Source organism: Cyrtonyx montezumae, unplaced genomic scaffold (genome assembly GCF_038088225.1).
Source record: "Cyrtonyx montezumae isolate F1298 unplaced genomic scaffold, pur_monq_1.0 scaffold_4, whole genome shotgun sequence".
Taxonomy (NCBI): Eukaryota; Metazoa; Chordata; class Aves; order Galliformes; family Odontophoridae; genus Cyrtonyx; species Cyrtonyx montezumae.
The window spans coordinates 27,188,362-27,205,943 of NW_027072045.1; the positions used below are offsets into that span (position 1 = coordinate 27,188,362).

General features: G+C 40.1%; 1 protein-coding gene across 2 annotated transcripts in view; it reads right to left on the minus strand.

Moving 5' to 3' along the window:
* NDST2 (N-deacetylase and N-sulfotransferase 2) overlaps positions 1 to 17,582 on the minus strand; it is a 106,142-nt gene that overhangs the window by 45,691 nt on the left and 42,869 nt on the right. Inside the window, exon 3 of one of the 2 annotated variants that reach the window (XM_065746501.1) lies at positions 3,708 to 3,768. The gene's annotated coding sequence lies outside the window, so the exon portion shown is untranslated. Of the gene's footprint in view, positions 1 to 2,169; positions 2,249 to 3,707; positions 3,769 to 17,582 lie in introns of those variants that run through there. The other variant, XM_065746503.1, reaches the window with a different exon arrangement.

The window sequence follows — 17,582 nt, forward strand, 5'->3', positions numbered from 1 at the left end:
TTCTGCTTTGTCGTTAATTTTCTGTCTTTGTTCACCTGTGTGTGTTCACATTTTTTCATCTCCCCAAAGATCTCCAAAGTCCATTTGGAGGTAAGGAATATTAATATGGAAGAAAAAATAATGAGGTTAGTAGGTGTTGCTATGCAGGTTGCTAGCCCTAAATACTCTTAAAGCAGGCACTTAGAAGTTCCTACAATATGAGACAGTTCTATTTATTTCTTTTTTTTATTCATCTTTAATACTCAGCAGGCTCATCTTTAAAAATTATATAGATAGTAACTGGCAAAAATCCATCACTCTAACCTGCCAGTTCTCTTCAACTTCAGTCCAATAAAGCAATTAAAATGTTTAAGATCTGATCCTGTCCAAGCACAAGAATTCATTTATTGCATAAACGTGGCATGATGTCATGATGACACATCATCTTACACTAAGAACATCAGCCTATTTCTGGAGATGTTTCAATGACAGAACGTAACTGATGAGATTAGATCAATTCTACATGTTTCAGAGGAAATGGCTACCTGTTCCAAACCAGGAGATGAAGAACTGGTGGCTGCAAAGAAATACCTAGCAGACAAGTCCTTAACAGGTCCAACTGATAGGACAAAACAGGCAGTTAAGAAAGGTAAAAAGATGAAAAGTAATGAAAGGGAAAGAAGTAATTTGTCTATCTGCTTCATCTATGACAACAAAGAGTTGAGAGACCTCACATGAAAGTAAAGCTTTTAGGAACTTAATAGCTTACATGAAGGTTTTTTTTTTTTTTTTTTTTTTGAAAAGTAAGAAAGTAAGCTTCTGGCTTTTGTGATAATCTCTGTGTGATGCTCTGGCACAGGCATCTCACTGCAGGACACATTAAAACACTAATCAATAAGAAAGTAGTGCTGAAACAAGGACTGAACTAATCATAGGTTAACACAAAGAAAGCCCAAAGTCCAGTTCTAAAACAGTAATGTACAGTTTCCAGTGCTTCTGCTTACAATACAATCAAATGGGTTCTACTGGTCCCCTCTCCAACTGCTAACATTTCTACGTCTCTGATTTCTGTCTCCATTCCCTGCCCTTTGTGTCAAAGAAAATACAGTCACAGTGCTAGTTTATTGTGGTTGTCTCTCAAATAAAATATTCTTCACCCTTTCCTCTTCAAATTGTGTTGCATAAAAGCTGAAACTCATAGCACGTATGAGGGCTGCTCCAAAAGTTATGCCTCCTATTTTATTATGGTGCCCCACAATGACAGAGACAGATGGTGATGGCATGGCAGTAGAGTTTCCTGCCAATACTGCATTACATTTTGTTGCTATGGCAGCAGAGAGGCAGTCTGGCAAAAATGCTGTCTGACATGGATGCATCTATGAAGCAATGGTATGCAATCTAATTCCTCCATCTAGAAAAAGACAGCACCCACTGCCATTCATTGACACTTATGCATTTATGGAGATTAAGCATTTATGGAGACTTAAGCATTTATGGAGATCAAACAGTGAGTGGGAGCACGGTGAGGTGATAAGCAGTGCGTTTCTGCAGTGGCAACAGTGACACTGGGACACCTCCACTGGTACAGATTTTTACAAGCATGGCATGCAGTTCTTGTTCACTGCTGGTAAAAATGCATAACTAATGGTTGAGACTTTGTTGAAACATATTGCTCTGTAGCTGAGCATTCTCAGTATCAGACAGTGTTATTGGGTATATTGTATCTGGTGCACTTCCCATGGAAATAAATGGGAGGCGTTACTTTCAGAGCAACCCATGTATAAAGAATGAATCCCATTAATCCCTCATTTTTTCTTTTAAGGTAACAACTTCTTATGTGACTATTACAGCAAAAGTCTATGAAATTACACAACAATTCAAACTGGGTAGAATGCTGATTTGCTCACTAGATTCATTCAACACCATCACAAATTTTTGTATTATTTATTCTGCTTCTGCTTTTGAGTCTACAGAATTAAGTCCTGGCTTCTGTTACTCTACTCACCACAGCAGCATACTGAAAGTACAAAAATCTTTATCACGTGTTTCAAGTTATTTTTTCTCCTTTACAAGCCTCTGCAGTTTGTACTTCCCAAATAAACAACAAAAATTTTACAGGAGACAAGGTTTACTATTTAAACCATCTCTGAAAAAATGAGAACAGGGACACACCAACTACATAGGCCTTACCTCTTTTCCAATCCTCTGAAATCCTTTTATCTGATCAATGCCTGAGGGCCCCTTCTATGCCACCAGAAAAATCAGGGTTAGGAAGAGAAAGCAAAGAGCTCCCCTGTATATGTGGATTGAAAGAAGTTTCCTTAGGAAAACGGGAGCTACACAAAGATCTGTCCCATAAGAAATCTTTAATTATGACAACAGTATGAGACTCATCTATGGCTCCCCAGGCTAATTAGGGTTAGAGTTCAGTTTCTGCTTGTCAGACATAGTTTAGAGCTGTGGTGTGAGAAGGGTTCAGAGTCTGAAGTCTTCTTTTTAGTACACTTTCTCACCACTAGAGTCTCTGTACAGTGAAACTCAGCATTACACACTAGCTCCTGTAATTTCATTTTTAAAAATCCAGTCTACATGTGTAATGAATGTACTGTTCCATCCTCCGTTTTTCTACCCTCTATTTCTCTGCATATCTGACGCCATAACAGTCTATTTGTAAACAGCAATCTGAGAAATCCCTGCAACAATTCAGATTACTCTTCAGGCATTTTGAGGGAAAAGTGTTTCAACCAGGCTTCTGGCACACATGAAAACCTAAATTTTCTTCGTTGTTTCAGGTAAAGAATCAAGGAACTCCGCAATTATAACCACACTATCTCTATTTCCCACCACTGATTGTAGGAACTTCAAGATACGATTGGCATTTTCAATGCACTGCAACACCTGAAAGCCATAAATACCCCAGGATGCTGATGCAAGTTTTGCATCAGGCACCTGGACAAGAACAGTGTTTTCTTGCAGGAGTATAATATTCAAGCATATGCGTTACAAATACTGCACAAGAATTACCTTCCGCCACCATTCATACAGACAGTACTGAGGAAAATAAAGTGGGGCTCCTTTCCTTTAGCACAACATTTAGACCAAACCAATATTTCTATTTTTAATTACATTTATGATATTTCCTGTGGTTGTAAGTCATGAATGCAGTTCCAGTGTGCTGGGAGCAACATAAATATAATCATTCCCAAAGGGATGTTATAGCTGTTATACATGGGTCAGAGATTCTGTGAAATGCAAAATGTGAAATTTTAAAAGCCTTCTAGCCCACATCCTTCTCATTCCTTTTCACAGTTAGAATTAATGGACACTGAATAACACTGCCCCAAATTCTGTCCACGAGCTATGCAAAAATTCTTTCAATTCAAATAAAAAAATATTTAGCAATAAGCAAGCACTCACTCCTGTCTCACTCAGGAGCTGCATAGAAATTCTCTTCCAATTCAAAACAACTCCACTGTCACTTAACGCTACAACTGTGTGACTGAAGACAAGAAGCGTAGAACTGTTTCCTCCCTCTATAAATCATTCCAAGCTTGGGAAAGAGGAGTGTATAATCGTACTGCTGCATGTAAGCCCAGCCTCTTCCTTCTAACCGATTCCTTACCTCCTATTTTTATATGAGACCACTCCGAATGCCATAAACAAACTCTTTCTTGTGTCAAATCTCAAGAGACAACAGCCCATAGAAATACAAATCATTCTGCACCTACCTCTGATTACAATCTGGGGAAGAAAACACACTCAACAGCTGCTAATCTCAGGAACGATGTTCTGTTTTAAAATAAATTTAAAAAGAAAAGACTTTAAACAGTGATTTTGTCTCTCTTTCCCAAAGTTAGTCTACATTAGTGTTTGTAAATATTTACTTAGCAGGAGTACCTTCGCTCTCTAGAACCAAGGTAATGATTACATTACACTAACCATGGCATAAGGACAGAACAAGGCCATTACAACAGCATTGCTGGCACCAGCCAGACAATGACATCAGGTCTCATTTCAGAAAGGCTCGGTAGCACAGTAGTGAGAACGAGCAGGGTGAGAAGAGAAATGACAAGCATGGGAAAAGAAAAACAAAAAACAACCAAAAAACAAAAGACCTGGTTTAGAGGTAAACCACAAAGAAAAAGCAAAGTTCACAGAACAAACAAATGTGGCTAAGCTGAGAGAACTAGACAAGCCAGTGTAGTTCTAATGGGATTTCTCACATTTGTTCATTACTATTGCTGCCTGTGAAACAGCCAACGAAGCATAATATAAAGCACTACTTCTTTCGTCTTAGCCACAGCTAAATCAGTTCAGTAAAACTTCAGTGGTGTGACGAGGCTTGTGTAGTCTACTGCCAAAGCTTTTAAAAGGGTCAGGACCATTAGGTATACAGTGAAACAAAAACAAACCTCCAAAGGACTGAGTTACACCCTTTCTCCACCCCTCTACCTGGCTAGTGATCACACAGATGCAAGTTACTTTCTGAAAGTAAGCTCAGGCAACTTCTGTGCCAGCTCACAGACATGAACAATGCCCCAGTTTGCTGGCGGGGAGCCCTCAGTGGAGTTGACAAGACCCATGAAGAGAGCTTAGATTAGAACACAGCTGGGCTTAGGAGGTTGTTTTCACTGTACCTACTGGATAGCGTCTAAAGGCAGATAGATCTTCTGCACCAGCAGGGTATCAGATACACAAGTACTCTGTTGCAGATTTCTACCTTACACAGACTTTGATTCAACAAACACGCTGACCTTTGAGTTTCCAATTATCTTTAATACTCTACAGTCAATTAGTAAACAAATAAGAATTAGACTTGTGCTGCCTGTGAATGTAACCAAGCACCCTCAGTTCCCTGCTTTCCTGCATTTGAACTGTGAATGTAAAAGAGAGGCAAAATTTTTTTTTCCTTTTTGTAGGTTAGATAAAGATTAGTTTAGAAGAGCACTTATATTTTTCCCATCCATTCACAGTACAAAACCTTTCACTTTTACTGTGATCCATAGAATCACAAGAACATCCTGAGCTGGAAGAGATGCACGAGGATCACTGAGTCAGCCCTGACTCCACATTGGACCACCTAAATTTCAAACTACATCTGAGAGCATAGTCCAAACCCTCCCTGAACTCTGGCACTCAGGGCCATGCCCACTGCCCTGGGCAGCTTGCTCCATTCCCAATGCCCTCTGGGGCACAGCTCCATGCTGTTCCCTCGGGCCTTGTCACTGTCACAGAGAGCAGAGCTCAGCACTACACCTCTGCTCCCTCTGAGTGCTTTCTGTCCTTCTCACATAGTGGCATCCAGACCCACACACAGTGCTGGAGGTGAGGCCACACAGCACAGAACAGAGCAGGACACCCCCTCCCCTCTCCTGATGCTGCCAGGAGCTGTGCTCAGTGCTGGGCTTGGTGCAGCCCATGGTGTGGGACCCTATGGCTGCCAGGGCACACTGGTGGCTCACATTGTCAACCAGAACCCCCACATCCCTTTCTGTGGGGCTGCTCTACAGCCACTTGTCTTCCCATCTGTGCATGTAGCCAAGGTTGCCCTGTCCTAAGTGCAGAATCTAGCACTTGCTCTTATTAAACCTCAAGTGGCTGGTGACAGCCCAGTCCTTTAGTCTGTCAAGATCTGGAACTCTTATGCATCTACACTAGAACATTTTGGAAGGCAGAAGGCCTCCACAAATCCTAGTACATAAGGGTAAACGTCAAAACAGTTCAATGCAACAACAAAACATCTATAACTACACTGCAAAAGGGGCAAACATTTGATGTCCCTTAAAAAAAAAATAAGAATAGACATCTAAGGAAATGTTTTTCACAGAACCATGACAATCTAGTGACACAAAACAACAACAAAAAATTAATTACTAGTAGAATTCATAGTATGTCAATGGATAAGACTCTCACATGGCTACCACCTCCCATGGTACTGGTTAAGACCAACATAAGGAGATAAACTAACACTCCACTGATGTGATTTGCTTCCCATGGGAATCAAGCTGTTCCCAATGCGTCACTGCGCAGTATCCTGCATGTTTTGGAACAAACTACTTCCAAAGTACAGGGGATGTGAACTAAGATGGAGCATCATTCTGGTCTAGCTGTCTTTATTTACCAGATGAGAGCAGACCTGAACTAGGCAGGTGGTAGCCCCAGATCGTGAACTGAGCAGCTAACGGAAGCATCACAGGCATTGACCAGTACATTGCAAATGCAGGGAAGACACTCAGGAACATGAGTTACAAATGTGTTTTTCTTCAGCTTTTAAAAATGCAACTTGTTCACACTCACAGAAGCTCAAAAATAGATCAATAAGGCAAACAGACTCATAGCTTTTTGCAGTCCCACAGTTTTGGACTACGTTATGTCACTATCAACAGGAGTAGAAACTCAATAGAACTGCGTAAGACAGAAGGGCAGAATTTAACATCAGCTGAATTAAGTACCAAGGAATTCAAACTGAATGTAATAACTGAAAAGTAGCCAGTGAAAAAACACAGACTGATATCAAGGAGAAATTTTTCCATCAGTAGAATATGACAGGAATTGGCCACATCTGATTGCATGGCAAGATTTATTTTGAAGACTTTTAAGCTAAAGGACAGGTTTAAAGCAACACTAATCGATGACACTGCTTTAATTTTCACAGAAAGACAGGTTAGGTAGCAAAAACCTTGCCTAACTATTTTCCATTTCCCTCCTCCATAAAAACTCATCTCTTAACATTGTCCACAAGAAGCAAACATATTTGTATTTTTGGAAAGCCCCCAACAACAACACATTTCATCTCCAGGCATTAGTATTCACTAATAGCATGAACCTTTGCCTAGCACATAATTAAGTGGTTTTGAAACTATGTCATTAACTGTAGAAGCATCGTATCTTTTCTCATGTTTGTATTTAGTTTTAAATTTACCAACCCAACAATGGAGTAGGAAAGCTCCTGCTGTGTACAAGAACCTGGCCTTTCAGACTCTTTATGGAGCTCCTGTTAGTCAGGGGCTGCACCGTATGGAGACTCAAGAAGCAATAGAGGTTTGTAGTCCTGACAGTTTTATTTCTCAAACACCAGCCTCACTGGAAGTTTCATTTTACTTTTTACTCTGGAGAAAAGAACATAACAGATGAACAAACCTGAACATAACAGATGCACTCTGGAACACCCAGGACACATGTGAGAATGTGTGTGGTCCCCCTCACCATTATGAGATAAAACAGCTTTCTGGAAAATGAAGTTTTTCTAATCAGAAAAACCTTAATATTTACACTAATCTGACACAACAGGGTCCACTTAGTTAGGAAGAACAGCATTCTCACAGGAGTCCAATCAAGTATGACTATATTCCCATGAAGATCTTATCCTTGGCCTGTTTGCCCAGTCCAAGGATAAAACCTTCATGGGAATATAGTTAGAACACCATACAGCAAAGCTCTTATGTGAATCTGTACTTCTGAACAGTGAAAGCAGACTTGTTTTCAAAGTTCCAGAAATGATCTCTTAAATTCTTCTACTCCCTCTTGTACGATGGTTTGTTTTCAGTATAATTCACTGGAGCAGCTTTCAAAACAGAAGAAAAAAGCTGTTTTCCCAAGGGAGGAGAAGTATCAGATCACAAAAAGCAAGTGGCTTAGTCTGGTTCATAATTCACCTAAGTCCTGCTTCAGTTCTTGCACATCCCTATCTGGTATCATTCTGTCTGCAAATAATGAAAGCAAGCCTTCCTCCTTTAAGTCTCCTAATGTTATGGAGTACATGTGGTCCAGTCACAGTCTGTATGAGTACGTTTACTGCAGCCCTTCTTGCTCTGAATTGCCCACGACCTTGACAGCTTCAGCAGTTCTACAGAGGGTAATGCAAGTACTGAAGTGTTAAAACTGTAATGCTCTTCTGTCTTCGGCTCTGTCCTTTTTCTCTCTTGCTATCAGTTGTTTGTCTCCCAACAAAAAAGAAAGCAAACCAATTACAAATCAAGGCCAATAGGGAAAAGGATATCAGTAACAATTTTCTTTCCAACTGTACAGCCTAGCAGTTAAAATCACATCAAAGAAAAGAAATTTAGAGAGAAAAAAAAAAAAAGAACAACTAAACAGACAAATAGGAGTGAGAAGGGGAATGTCATAATAAAATAGGAGGCATAACTTTCAGACTAGTCCTCATATTTAGATTAGATATTAGGATAAAATTCTTTACCATGAATGTGGCGAGGCACTGGAACAAGGTGCCCAGAGAAACCGTGGATGCCCCATCCCTGGAGGTGTTCAAGACTTTGAGCAACCTGGTCTAGTGGGAGGTGTCCCTGCCTATAGCAGGGGGGTTGGATCTAAACAGTCTGTTAAGGTCCCTTCTAACTCAATGTTTCCAATCCTGCCACTTGACCAACTGCCTCCTGACAATAATGCCATAATTAAGATGATAACAGAGAGCATTCTTAGAATTACTGGATTAAAGTAGCAGAACTCATTGTATTTAAACCTTTCACCCCATTTGGACTATTTTAATAATTCCGCTCACGACTTTTTAGGTTACTCTTCCTCAAAGCATTCAAAATGAAAAGCAACACAAAAAAACAGTACTACATTTAGGTTGCTACTAGTCTTTTCCTTATCCTAATAAATCATGGTTCCTACAGACAAAGCAACACCTCAACTCCCCTGTACCAGTCCTGCAGTCATCATCATCTTAAAAACAGCATTAAAAAACAAACAAACAAACAAAAACAACACAACAAATAAATTACCAGATTAATTAAAGGCAGTCAAGTATTTAGTTTCCAGACAGCTAGCCCGGAAACACTAAGTAGCTAGATTCCCAAAAGAAAGGACATAATAGCAACAGAATATTATACAAAGGTTTTCTGCCAAAACAGTGACCCTAATTTACAGCCAAGTTGAGAGAAAATGTGGAGAATTTCAAGAGAAGGGTCGCATCTCTCTCATTTTCTTTCTCCTTTTAATACAGCACACAAAGTCAGAAGCCTGCTGACTTTAAGTCCATGCAATTCCTTCTCTACATTTTTCATTTATCATTGTCAATATTTGACCTGGACAGGGCTGCCTTTTCAGACTCCTGATGCTTACTTTTATCTGACTTTTATCATAATATGAAGTGCACTCTACACTGTAGAGGAGATTTCTCCAATATTTAAGAAGATGAGGTGGAAAAAAAACAATAATAAAGGATAAACATCTCCTCACTTAACCCCACAGAGGTGCCCACAATGTTATGAAGTGGCACTTCCAAGTTATGATTCACCCCAACCAAGGAAACAATTAAAACCAAAATGAGGCATGTTCATTTTTCTAGTAGAAAAAAAAAAAGTATAAAACACAAAGCTATGACTGTAAAAGCACAATGCAATGAAAAAAAAAAAAAAAGAGGAGCTTTCCATACTTCTAATGCACTGTTTAAACTGCCTTCATTCTATGTTCTTCCAGGTTCACAGTAACAACTTCCAAGATGACCAGTGAGTGGCCTTAGCACAGCTGGTTGTACAGAAAATATTCTTAATAAGAAGAGATACTCTATCCAATAAGTCAAATAACGATCACAGATTAGTCTTCCTGGATGCAATAGCACAAAGTTGAATGAAAGCCAAGTCTGGGCAGAGTAAATACAATATCCTGAACTCAAATTGCAAAAGACTAGTTAGCAGATTGGCTGTATCCACACCCTTTTAATTAGGTATATCATGTCTTTTTCAATAGGCAAGAGAAGAAAATTTGCATACATGGAAATAGAAAAAACAAGGAGAAGTATCTGATGCTTCTGGAGGAGGAAGGGGAAAAAAGAAATAAAAACTTCTTACCTAATAACATTTTACATGCTTAGCCAATGTTCAGCCCCAATTTCAGACCTGTTTCTTCAGAATCTTTCCCACACAGAGTGCAATAGTTTGTTTTTTTTTTCTCTTTCCCTATGCCTTTCTCAAGATCTGCCCCGACTGATACTGCTTTCTAAAACACCTCTCAAGCTGGCTGCTGGTGGCAGACTGCAGGTGCACTCAGCTGGCAAGGAATGCACAAATGTTGAACAGATTGCTCTGACCTCCTTGGGGGCTCCCAGTCACCACCAAAGCTGCCTATATGAACACTCAAATCACCATCAAGCCTTGCAACAATTGGAAATATATACTTGACCCATCCAGAGAAGTCTCTACTTCCATATGAGCTTGTTTGGGAGAACACTGAAGTGCACCATTTTAGCTCTCCCTTCCATTCTTTTTCCTTTGTATTTCCTGAGACACAGAGGTAAAACAATCTTGCATACAAATTCATTTTAAAAGAAAACAAATGATGCAGTTACTTGATCCTATTGCTTATTCTGCATGGAAAAAAAGTGTTTGCCTGAATCAGAAATTCTTTTCTCCTTCTTCATGAGACAATGCTAGAGATTGCTGCTAGAGAAAGAGGAGTGTAAGAACAATGTGAGGAGTATCAATTCCTTCAGTGCTACAGGTGCAAGGACTTGTCCACATCCTTTCACTTGGTCTTTTGAAGTCAGCAATTGGACTGTGGTTGAATTGTCAGAAAGAATGGCATCTGAAAAAGGTACACATGATCAACCAACCCAAGTTCAAGTAACACCATAGATGGATGGAGATAAGCTAGTCAGAAAAGCCTGTATAGATCCTCCAGGACTCTAGGATAGCTGAAGGGGAAGTGTGGGCATTACAGACTGACTCATGGAAGCGCAACTAAAGCAACTCTGTACGGCATTGTTTGGCATTGTTTGAGAGCCACTGACCCAGAAAGGCACTAAAGCAAAGCTGGGCACAACGCTCCCAGCACAAGCACTCAGCTCTGTGCTCTGCTGCTGGAAGGAAAACACCGCACACAGCTCCGCAATTTCACAGTCTACATGCACAGCTAAGGGAGCTTTTGTGCTTACAGTGAAATGAAAAATTCTACTTCCCTTCCTCCCTTCTCTTCAAGCCTCAAGTTAAAAGCTCTCTGTTGCTCTCCTGCTTTCTCTTCCCTCTTATTTCACCCTTCCATAGTGATTCGATGTGATTAATAGCGATTCACAGTGATTAAAGTCTGTGTGTTTTCATGTAAACATCTGACTTCCCTGGCTTCACTGGAACGTTGCTGAAGGCCCCCCTCCCACTCCTCTCATCCCCAGAGATGGAAGCATACACAACTTTGTCTGAGCAACACCCTGAATAAGGCCGCACTTGTGCTCTTAAAAGAGGCATCCAGCCAGCTGGAAGTTTCTTTATGGCTTCACTAAGTGCAAAGCCTTTCAGATTTGCAGACTGAGCCAAAAGCCTGACCTACCATGCCCTTGTGGGACCAGCGATACTCTTGCACTACTTGAGAAAGAAAATACATGTTCTGTCAGGTTAAAAGCTTGTGACATGGCATTTGACTATTATCACTGTACGATACTATCAGTGTTTCAGTAGATGAAACAGCAGGGCCCAGCGCGCTGGACTAATTTTTTCTGAGAGAGAGAGTTTGGATTAACTGTGCTGCATGTTAAGGCAAGTGGAAAAAAAATTATGCAAAAGCAGAAGTGCTGCTGGAGCTTTATACAACTCATGAATGTCAGCATGAGAACTTAGATCTAATGCTCAGAACAACCAGCTGAAGTATTTCCACTGAATTCAACAAGCACAGTATCAGGATTTAAACTTACGTTGTGCTGGTACACGCACATTTATTTAGGTATAAAATCACCAGGCCAAGCATTATTATACATACACATATAAATATATATATTTTTTGAATGGAACAATCTATGCATTACACATGAATCATAGCAAAGTTGTTTTTTTCCTTTGTTTCTTCTGTTTTTAGTATTAAAAAAACATCTTTCTACATTGGGACTCAACCACTGTCCATTCTTACCTCTGTAATAACAAAGATTTTTATCTCACTGATCTTCTCCTGCCCACAGTACAATAAGAGAATTTGTAGAATGAACAACTAATCAAATCTCTTTCACTGTTTAGGTTTGTTGACATTCTAGAACTATATTTTCTACTCATTTTTTGAAAATGCAAGTTCCTTTAGATTTACAATGGAAAAAGTCACTGACAATCCCCTAAGTCACCTCATAAATTAGCAAAACTTTTTTTTTTATCCTAGCAATGTGAAGAGAAATTGTCCTTGTCCCAGCATTATTTAGAAGACCACCTTCCTGGTGAATTGCATATCCCTTGCAACCAACTCCTGAGAACATCTACGCTCCTGTGGACTCAGGCAGTTGCAGATTATAGAGCTTTTTACAGAAAGCACTTTTTTCTTCTGATTTTTACCCTGCAGCTTAACTACCAACCCAACCTGAGCAGTATGAAAGGAGACATAACAGAAATCATTGCCCAAATAACAATGTTCAAACCACTTAGTACTTCTAACCACTATTTTCTCCAGGCAATGGGCTCTGCTATCTCATCCTCAACCCTGACTCAAGTCTGACTCATCTGTCAAAAGAAGAGCAGAGCTGTTTAAATGAAATAGCATTCAAGTCCTATGACCACGGAATAATAGCAAAGATCTCACTAGAACAGGGTAAGTATAACTTTTTTGGCTTACTGAACAGGGAAACTGAGGAAAAGAGCACAGACCAGAGCAGCAGCAGAACCTGGAATTGGAGGTAAGAGTCACTGAGTGCACAGACACCTAACTGCTGCCTGTTTCCCCAGAGTACTCTCTTCTGCCTACTCATGATACCTCTGAGTTTTTGGCTCGTGTGGAGCTCAGGCCAGACTGTGCTTTCTGAGGTTGCTGGAATAGCCAGGATGAGTCTGTGGCATTCTTGTAGCTCTGTCTTCCAGCTGCAATCCTTTGTCACCACAGATATGAAATATACTACATTCAATACACAGCACCATCAACTCTTTAGCAAAAACAGTCACTTGATGCAAAATTACTGCTCTTTTTCTGTTTCCAGTACCTTTTTATGAATTCCAGCGCACATTAAGTTAGGCATATTCTCCACCAAAGGACATCCCACACTGCATCACATAATTAAAGAAAACATTTTTCAGCATGAAGTCTAATATTTTCTTAACATGTAGAACAAGAACAGTTCTTTCAACAAAATCAGATCTTATAGCTTATCAAACTGGTCTCTTCTCCATTTTAACAGTGGCTGGGTGACAGTTTCTATCCTATCTACTTCCTCTCTTGACTATCTCAGCTGGACTCAAGCTAATAAGCTTCTCATTAATGAAATGACTATGTCAAGGTACTGGCAGATGGCCCTGTGTTCCAAGCACATCTTTCCATTCCCTCCCTCCCAGAAGTCCTAATCTATACACAGTGTAATCGTCACAAAAACATATGCTCCCTGACAGAAAGCTTCCCTTCCATTATCTCTGTACTCTAGGGGATTGACCTCTGAAGCCTCAGGGACATGAGGCAACTCCTTTCCTACTCAAGTATCAGTTTCCTCTGTGCCCAAAAACACATTCACCAGGTCCTGGACAAAGTGCCTGTACAAGGCATAAAATCCATGCTAATCTCCCTCACCATACTACTGTCAGTATTATATTCCACTACTAAGCAAAAGGCATATACACATACATATCTGTACTAACGCATATATGGTATTTCTTAAACTCAGTACTATGCCACTGATTTATTTACAGGTCACTGTAGCAGTACATGAGCCTTCCTCTCAGAAAAACGACATACTGTAATTTATTATGTTCGTTATCCGTAAATCTCTTTTGTAACACTTCCACTTAAATGCTGAGTGAGTCAGTCACTAATTGCGTATCTCATATATCTTCAAATAATCTATTTGTATCATCTGTTGGCTCCCTCTCCCTCATCAATTTAATCAGATTATTGTGATTGATGAATTCATTAAAATGGTCATCATATCCTGAGAGCACAGCAACATCTACAGAAAGTTGCTCTTCCTTCCTGAACCTCTATCTCCCTTCTGCATAAACAGAGCACTATGAACAGAGAAGCAGATGAACACTACCAGTTTTGCAGTTGTGTGAAGGACTGCACAAAGGTTACCTCTTGACATTTGGAATCAATCTGGCAGAAGCCCCTCTGGAAAGGCTGAGGGTATGAGATGGGCACTAACAGGTCGCCATAACGTGAAAGGTTGCTTTAGCTCTCCATATTGATTCTGAGCCTTCTGAAAAGTCATTCTCCAGAGGAAGAAAAAATTTGATTGTCAGTTCTCTTCTGCATTTAATCCCAACAGTACTGAATAGTTTTCTTCCACTGCAGATAGAGGAAGGCATCAATAGAAAACAGAAAAGCTTCTCTTTAACCTCTACCCCTTTTCAATTTCAAATTGCCAGTCTTTAAAGTAAGACCCTTTCTTACTCCACAGCACCTTCAGTTAGTCCTGACTGTTGTACAGAATAACTTGAGCTAGGCAACTCCAAAGCTGTATAAAGGTTGAAATAATTCAAAAGCATGCTCATTTTCTAGATTGAAACAAGCAAACAAACAAACAAAAAAGTCAAATACAAGGAAGCGTGGACAAGAAAAGAGGATGATAAATATTATTTAATCAGTGGTAAAAATAGTATAGTTATACTTTATACTTCTATAGCTTTTTTCAACCAAAAATAAAGAAGCCAAAGCACTTTGATAGCACAACTTCCAAACCACCTCAACAGTAAACAAAAGGAATACAGAAGGAGCAAGGCACTTACCCCAAAAAACAGACTACAGAAAAGCAAGCAGCAATACTACTCAAGTGCCCAGGAGCTGTGACTGCCTGAGGAGGGTGGTGTGCTCGCTTGTTGCCTAAAACTTAACTCACAATTGCTGCCTTGAGCTGTAACTTTGTACCTTTCAAAAAATAATAAACCAGATTAAAAAGGTATCAGTTAAGAATATGTCAAGGTAGCAAATTCCTACTCCAGAAAACCTTGTCTCTACTTTCTGCTGACTGCCAGAGCAACACCCCAAGTTGACACTGAGCATTGAAGGATCAAAAAGATCACAGTGAGCGTCTGTTGAGTGGAGAACACAGAATTTGAATGAGGATTATTTTGGGAGGACAGCCAGCCTGGTAAACAGCAGCAAGCAAACAGGAAAGGCTACTTGTTGGAGGCAGAAATGCACAACAGGCTTCCAGAAACTAAACACGCCATATGTAATTAAAGCAATTTATTACAGCTATGTGGCTTCACACATTTGTAAATGCATTTTCCCCTTTTTGTCTCAGAGTGATGTGCTTACTCATGCAAAATGAAAGGAAATATGTAAACAGTTTTGAAAATACAAGCAGAAAGTGTGAGAATGGAACATCTGATAAAGGCATTATCTTGCAGATGTCTCCAGATTCCTCTCTGGCCACTGTGTGGGCAGGGCCGCAAATTCCCAGGACAGAGCAGGGGTGGGTGGCAGAAGGGGACTGTTAAGCTATTCATGAACTTCGTTTTGTGTTTTCCTGTTCATTAGTGATCTACTGGAGCGCTCAGGACGAGGGAGAGCTTGTTCTGGCAGGAAACACGGGCACAAGCGAGGCCGAGGGAAAACGAGGAGGCTGCATTGGGGAGCTGGGAGCTCTGGTGGAGCACGGCCTGAGGTGGCAATGGCCCAGGCTGCCCATAGACTGCTGCCTGCCCTGCCAGGGCTGTCACCCAGCCTCTTGTTTGGATGTACCCTTAGCAATCAGTCAAGAGGGACATTAATAGCTCACAGTGAAGTTTTTACAAACTAGGCAATTCTTTCCCCAGCCCTCACATATATAAAAATATAAGTTACATCACCATGATTGCCTAGAATTTCACTGACACCACAGAAGTTGAGAGATGTAGGCAACAGCTTCTCAGGACAGATGAACTGGACAATAAGGAATCTGTCTTCACAGCCATACTGATAAACAACACTATAGGCATCCAATACTGGAGAAATAAAGCATTCCCATATTGCATCATACATCTGGCTGCTACAAAACAGAGGAACCATCCCACCGACCCTTTGCTACTGCAAGCATCAGGGAATTCCTCCATCACGCAGCATGCTGACAGATCAGGACACTGGTACAAGTGGGAAAAAAAATCCTCCTGGGAAAGGATTCTACCCTTAGATTTTTCCTCTCAACTATCTCCTGCCAGCAGTTATTCCTTTCCATCCTTCATCCACACTCCTTCTAACAATGACCAGCTCTATATCCAACCCAACATGAGCAAGCAAGGCCGCTCTGCACCTGAAGACAACAATAGGTCTTGAAGCTGTGGTACAGAAATAATGCACAATTGCTGACATGTGGATGATTATCCCTGAGTAAAAAACAGACAGCCATTGTTGTAAGCTGGCTATGGGCAGAGCAGCACTGAGTAATGCTCCCAAGGTAGGTGGTAAAGGAAAATGAGGGGGGGAACACAGCTGGATAACTGGCTTATCTGGGCAGTTCATTGTTATCCAGGTATCCTCCATAGAAGATGGATGTGGAAATGACAGAGCTGACACTTAGCCCTGGCCCCTTTCAAAACCTCTCCCTTCTCAAGAATGTCTTCATACACTGGATCCCATTAAAGTGGTAAGATACAGTGTTTGAGATCTTCTGAACTGAGGGTTAGTCTCTGCCCCAGTTTTAGACTAGATGGGGCACAAGAGCCAGATGCAGAATGACGAATGGTATAAGAAAGACAAAATTACTCTGCCATGTTAGAAAAGAATGATGAAACAAGCAAAACCGAAGCACAGCAGAATGACAGAAGTCACTAGACTGTGATCACAGTGGGTTATAAACTGGAGAACATCACATTAATGAGGCAGGAAAACATTTGTAATATGCAGAGGATTACTAAGAGTCCAATACAAACATTCTCTATTAAGAGAAAAACAATCTAATCCACATGGAAACAACCTTCAATTATACAAACCATACTACAAAATAGAGAATACAAAAATTCATGAAAATTGGCATGCAACACTGACACCAAGCAATTGTCAGTAACAGCTGATAAAATTGTAGCACTGGTGAACAGCAAATGTATCTATTCGATCTAATCAAACTAACAGAAAAATTAATTTTAAAGACTTGTAGTAGCAAATGGGATCTGAAGCAGAAGAAATGATGGCACAGTGAGCTTTAGATTAATAAAATCTGACTTCTTTAGCTAGAAAATGAGTTGAAATGAAGGATTTTGTGTACGTGTGTGTGTTGCATTTAGAAAGCACCCAAAACAGCTTGGCACATCACCTGTGATGAGGACACTATCTACTTAGACAATACAAACCAATTGTAATCCAAACAATAATTTACATATATATTCTCTTCAGAAGAACTTAACTAAGAGGAATCACAATGCTACATTCTATTTAAAGCTATTAAAAGCAGAGTAGCAAGATGTGGAAATTATAAATACTCATACCATTTATATATATATACACATATATAAATGGCTGGTAATTAATTACTAACTTAAAAAAAGGAAAATATAGACCTCTTTATTGAGCTGTGTGCTCAGTAGTGACAGTAAAATGCAAATTAAGTTACATAAACGTATAAAAGGAATTAAAAGGTAAGCAGTACAAAAAGAATTAGCATGTTCTCGCCTCTGTGACACACTGGCCAGTTCTTGCTGCTTTACCCTACAACAACAGAAAAACACTGCAGTCATGGATTGAAATTGCTAATGGAAAAGAAATAACAAAGAAAACCA